The following is a 6,000-nucleotide window of genomic DNA, read 5'->3' as shown; positions in this document are numbered from 1 at the left end:
GACAGGGGTGGCACAGCTTACCTAGTAAGAGCTGTTTTTTGTGGGCAACTTTTCTATGTTGCTCACATTGCACTTCCCCCTTCTCGGTTCGCTAGCCGCATCACCTCATGTCTCTTTCGGTTTTACTGGAGCAGGGGCACTGAGCTCTTTTGTGATGTAGTGGAACCTGTAAAGTCACGGTGCAAAGGACAAGTCGTATGTGATTGGTTGTTGACGACGAGAACGAACTATATAAGAGGAAGTTGTTGAAATAAACGTGTAGCTGAGTTTGAGACCTGTCTGTTTTTTCTGTTTCTTCTGCTCTTCAAAAAAAAAACCCCAGTCTCAGGGTAAACGACGAAATGGTTGCACTGAGCTAGTGTCAAGGTCGGTGCTCCGCCTTCCCACGTCACTGGGCAGCCGGGGCATGCCCTGCGTCAGCACGGTGTGCCGCCTGCTCTCCCTCCGCACTGTTCTAGGGGTGTTAGATGACACGGATCACCCGGCACGGTCCCTGGCTCTTTATTTTCTACGGCCCTCGCGCCGAGTGCTTGTTCCTCGCGCGTTGGGCAACCTTTACCCGAGCGCAGAAGCAACGCCGCCGTTTTACCAAGCGGTGGTGGCTTGCCAAGAAGAGTTGAGGCAGGTGTTACCAGACCTCGAAGTGCGCGAAGTACCACCGGCTCGCGTCGTCGAAGAGCTCTGCGTGACCCGGATCACTTGTGAGCAGAAGGATCGGGCGAACGCCTTTCCGTGGACCTGGTTGGTTTCTCGCCGCCTTCCCGGACCTGTGGAGGATTTTGAGTGGCGTCGGGGCTGGGGTGTCCTTCCAACAAGACAACGACTCCACCGGTGGGGCATTGTTCCCGACCCTAAGTGCCTCAACTGTGGACAGGTAGAAACAAACACCCATGTTTTCTTTGATTGTCCCGTTGCGCGCTCATTTTGGCGCCTGGTGCACCATGCCTTCCGGGGTACCGGCATCTGGAACTTTGTGTCAGGCGGTAGGTGCCCCCGCGGGGGCTTCGCCCTGCTCCTGTTGGCAGTCGGCCAACTGGTCCTCTGGCAGAATCGTTGTGCGGCGGTTGGCCAGCAACGACGACCTCGTGCAATGTGGCCAGTCCTCTCTCGACTGCGGGGTACCCTGCTCCGCCACCTAGACTCCGAGCTCTTTTGGTTGGGCGAGGAAGAGTTCCTCAGGCGGTGGTCTTGCCGCTACGTCCGGCTGGTCGGTGGTCACATCCACTTGCTTTTCGCGCCTCTCGCACAGGTGTGAGAGGCGTGGGGTGGGGTGAAAGGGGGGGGATTGGACGTTGGCCAGCCGAACGCTATGCCTGGCTTACACTGACATTTCTTAGGTAAAGGAGAGAACCCTCCTCGTGTGTGCTGATGAGATGTAAAGAGCGGCCATGTTTGGTTCGCTAAGTTATGTTTTTTCGTTACCTCCGTCCCTGCATCTTTGTAGCGTACATGTTCCTATTGTATACCGATGTGATTTACGTCTTGCAGTTTACAGTGTCAATAAACTTTTCTTTAAACCCTGATACCCCTTCCGCTATATCTGTTCTTAAAGCCAAAATAGAAGTTACGTGCAGTTCCTCGAGTGGCCGCTGCGGGAGAAATGGTGGCGTTGTGCTCGTCATTAGCTCGGTGCTCGGAGACAGATTGGGGCCACTTTTTCAAAGCTGTCTCTATGGGAGTTTCCCAACTGAGTGTTTTAGTAACGTTGGCCACAGTCGTCTTGCTGACTCTCAGTAATGTTCTGGTTTGTGAGAGTAACGCCTGTGACGTCATCACGTCGAATATCGGAACATGCCCCCCCGTATTGTGCGCGCACGTTTGAACAGCATGAATGATCCAAATTTCCTTTGACGTTTTGTCACTGTTTCGTAAAATGGGCGCGGTGAAGTACGCTCAAAAGTTTAAAAAAGACTGGCTATAAGACCCCAAACTTAAAAGACTGGCTACTGGAGGTTCCTGGTGATAGCAGACGAGACTTGTGCCGCTATTTCAAAACGGAACTATCTGCGAAGAATGTGGATTTGGTCTTGCACGCTGCAACGAAGAAGCATGTTTCGGTCGCTGCACCTTTCTCCTCTGGTAGCAGACGACTCAAAAAGTTGAACGGCTATTACTGTTCACGCACTGCTGAAGGGTCCCTTGCCATGTTCGTATGCGCTCACTCTGCAATTTTGGCTTCGGATCACTTGGGTGGACTGTGGCGTGGCGTGACAGATTTCTGGTCAAAACAGAAGGAAAGCTTCCTTTCAGATGGCATTGATATGATCTATACTGTTACTATACCTTTGTCAAGAATTAAAGCAAAAAAAAATGTTTAAAAAGTCGTTTTGCGCTGTGTTTTGGATTTAGCGGTTTTTTAGCGGTTTTCGGGATTCCGACTGCTGGTTTTCAATTTTTGAGTTGGCAACACTGTTCGCGACACCCCTAGAACCAACCCTGCCTTGCAGGGGGGGGAAGGTGCCGCCGCTTCCAATGCACCCTCCTCAGAATTTACGGCGCTCCGTGGGGGCCGCCATGTTAAAACGTGAGACCAGTGTTGCTGCATCTGTAGCTCGTCTTTAGGTTAGAGCTGACGGAGAAAGTCTGGCCACGGCGCAACACGGATGTACGCTGGAAGCTAGAGCCGGTTTGCTTTCGTTGTTTTTGTTTGGTCGGAGAAAATCTAGCAACAACGCACGTTCAAGTTTCAACATGGCGCCGGTATTGCTTCGGCGCTTCGGTTTGACCACGTTTGAAGCGATTTGCCAGCACATGTAGCGAAGACGTGACCGGAGAAGTGCCCCTGTGATGGTCCCGGAAGACGGAAAGTATCATTCGTAATCGTCGTGCGTGCTTTGAAAGCGAAGAAAGTCACAGGGTCCACGAGTGCGCAACCACAAGCCAAGGTTCACGACAGCGCTCCGTTGACTTCGGCGATCTTGTTCTGTTTGGTGCATAGAGATAGGTTTGGTGCAACACGGCGATGCGACAGAGAGTTGAAACGTTCGTGGTGTGTCGTGCGGTGCTTGGAGGTAGAATCCCATACTAACACGAAGCGCAAATTGGTTATTGTGGCGTTGAAATTCAACGGGTTCAGTTCCGTCGCCGTCAGCTGATCCGGTCCAACTGGTCCGGGAGGACGCAGCGAGCGCTTTTAAAAGTAAATCTTCCTTCGTTCCGTTTCAAAATGTGGAAGATTCTCGACGCATACCGTGAGTAAAATGCTGCGGGCGTTTTCAACAAAATTACGTCGTTTTAATTGAACAATGGACTACGGATTCTTGACCTAGACCTGCCGTTTTTATGCTTCGTGTTGTTGGCGTTTGCACAGCGACGCACACCGCCCGAGTAGATGATTCGGTCCTGCGAACGACCGGTCATACAGAATTTCAGAGAAACATAAGTTACCACTGATATTTTCTTGTAAATCTCGTGTGAATTTGTTGCGCTCGTCATGCGGTGTGAATAAATTAGGGCAACGTTTCCTACCTGCCTACGGATGCATGAACTGAGACCATTTTTTTACATAGTGAACATAGCGTTTTTTCTTTATTTTGGAAAGAGGTGTTGGTGAATTTATTATAGTACAATCACTTGAGAGTTCAGAAATTGGAGAGAGCGAGCATGCTTTCCCAACTTCGTCACTTTTCTCTCTGGCATTGCCCCTAGTTTCAAGTTGCAGTTTCACTAGACATACTTACTAGCAGGTACAAACTGCTCTAAAGCAGGTAAAAGACTGGTAAGTCAGGGCGGTGCGGACCCCGTGTTTCGCGCTTTTCGCAAGGTTACTGGGTAAGTGCTTTTGCGAGGTATGCGGAATACGCAAACGATTTTGTTATGCCTGTCGATTGCGTGTCTCCAGCAAAACGAGTAAGATGATCTACAAAGGCGCAATCACAAGCCAATATTTACGATAACAGTGCATTTGATTCGGTGGTACTTGTAGTTGTATTTTACCCTGCTTTCTGCAACAGCGTGTCATGACGAAGAGCTGGAACGTTCACGGTTTGTGCTGGGGTACCTGTTGACCCAGGGGCAAATCCAAAATTCCGTTGTTTTTTTTTTGTTTTTTTTTTTGGGGGGGGGGGGGGCGAGGGGGGAGGGAAAATCTAAACTCTAAAGCAAGATAAACAGGACTCCGGTTGCGCCTTTTGTTTTAACCGCCGCAGTACCACACTGCGCCGACGGGCCCTAGATGTGCGCCGCTGCGCCGACTTTTGGTTCTAACTCTAAGCCGTGCTTTGAAACCGCCGCCGCGGACTTCAGTCTAGGCGACGGAGTGGTTCTCCAAGTGTGTGCGCCTGCTAGGGTGCGGCCTACCCTATTTCGAACCCTCGTCCTTCAGTACCGAGCTTCCTACCACCTGGCAGGACGGGAGTTGGTTTTATTTCGGGGGATCCACCCATGTCAAATCGCCCTCCAAGAAGGGGGCAGGGGGGAGGGGGGGGTCGACTGTTTGGAGGGTAGGCGGCCGCCCCCGTCGCCTCCCGCCTCCCCCTTGGGTCTGCCCCTGGATTGACAGAAGCCCGCGTCGCCCGCATCGTGAGTGCACTTGGGCTGTTGTAGTGGCTCTAGGCTGTTGATGCTCAAGCCTTTCATCCGCGGCTTGCCGTCAGCTGATCCGGCTGCTCGACGCTGAGGAAGCGGCGAAAGTGACCTCTGAAGCAAATCTAAATCCTTGTTCATCCAGTTATCCGGTGTCAAAGTGTGGAAGGTGTCAAAAGTGTACTGAGGGCGGGAACTACGAGCGTTTTGCCTTGCTTTCGTAACCGAAACCAGAACAGCGAGATAACTGCCTTGCGTACTCCAAAATGATGGAAGCAATAAGTTGCCAAAACCTGTTTTTAGGGTTTCAAGCCGAGTAAACAAGACAGATATAATTAAACTTCGTTGTCTGTATGCAGGAGGACTTATATAACACAACAATATATTCTCTTTCCAAAACGAAAAAGAAAGTAAAACTTAGTCCGCCGTATATGGCAGCAACTTCTCCACTGCAAAACCTATGCTGGCAACGTAAGCGGTTTTAATATGGCAGCCTCCGCTTTGCGCCGCGTTCCCTTTCCCTCCTTCCCCCCCCTGCTGCCTTGTTAACGAGAGTAGCGAGGAACTAGAGGTGGGGTCTTCAGAGAAAGCGCTTCCCGTGAGCGTGAGTGAAAGGTTTTTTAATCCAGACGCATCCACGCTAGAAACTTCGTTTGATGTTAGTCGCCATATTGTATTGCTCATGAAACCATTCTGAAATTGATCTGAAGCCATATTTTTTGGATTATCGAAGCAGGAACCAACTCTGCCTTATTAACGAGTAGAGAGGAACTACAAGTGGGGTCTTCAGAGAGGGGGCTTCCCGTGAGCGTGAGTGAACGGTTTTTCAATCCAGACGCATCCACGCTAGAAACTTCGTTTGATGTTAGTCGCCATATTGTATTGCTCATGAAAACATTCTGAAATTGATCTGAAGTCATATTTTTTGGATTATCGAAGCAGGAACCAACTCTGCCTTATTAACGAGTAGAGAGGAACTACAAGTAGGGTCTTCAGAGAGAGGGCTTCCCGTGAGCGTAAGTGAACGGTTTTTCAATCCAGACGCATCCACGCTAGAAACTTCGTTTGATGTTAGTCGCCATATTGTATTGCTCATGAAACCATTCTGAAATTGATCTGAAGCCATATTTTTTGGATTATCAAAGCAGGAACGAATCCTGCCTTATTAACGAGTAGAGAGGAACTACAAGTGGGGTCTTCAGAGAGAGGGCTTCCCGTGAGCGTGAGTGAACGGTTTTTCAATCCAGACGCATCCACGCTAGAAACTTCGTTTGATGTTAGTCGCCATATTGTATTGCTCATGAAACCATTCTGAAATTGATCTGAAGCCATATTTTATGGATTATCGAAGCAGGAACCAACTCTGCCTTATTAACGAGTAGAGAGGAACTAGAGGTGGGGTCTTCAGAGAAAGGGCTTCCCGTGAGCGTGAGTGAATGGTTTTTCAATCCAGACGCATCCACGCTAGAAACTTCG

Source organism: Ixodes scapularis, unplaced genomic scaffold (genome assembly GCF_016920785.2).
Source record: "Ixodes scapularis isolate PalLabHiFi unplaced genomic scaffold, ASM1692078v2 PGA_scaffold5__190_contigs__length_132052651, whole genome shotgun sequence".
Lineage (NCBI taxonomy): Eukaryota > Metazoa > Arthropoda > Arachnida > Ixodida > Ixodidae > Ixodes > Ixodes scapularis.
The sequence above is the reverse complement of the archived record's forward strand: the minus strand, read 5'-3'. Positions refer to the sequence as shown.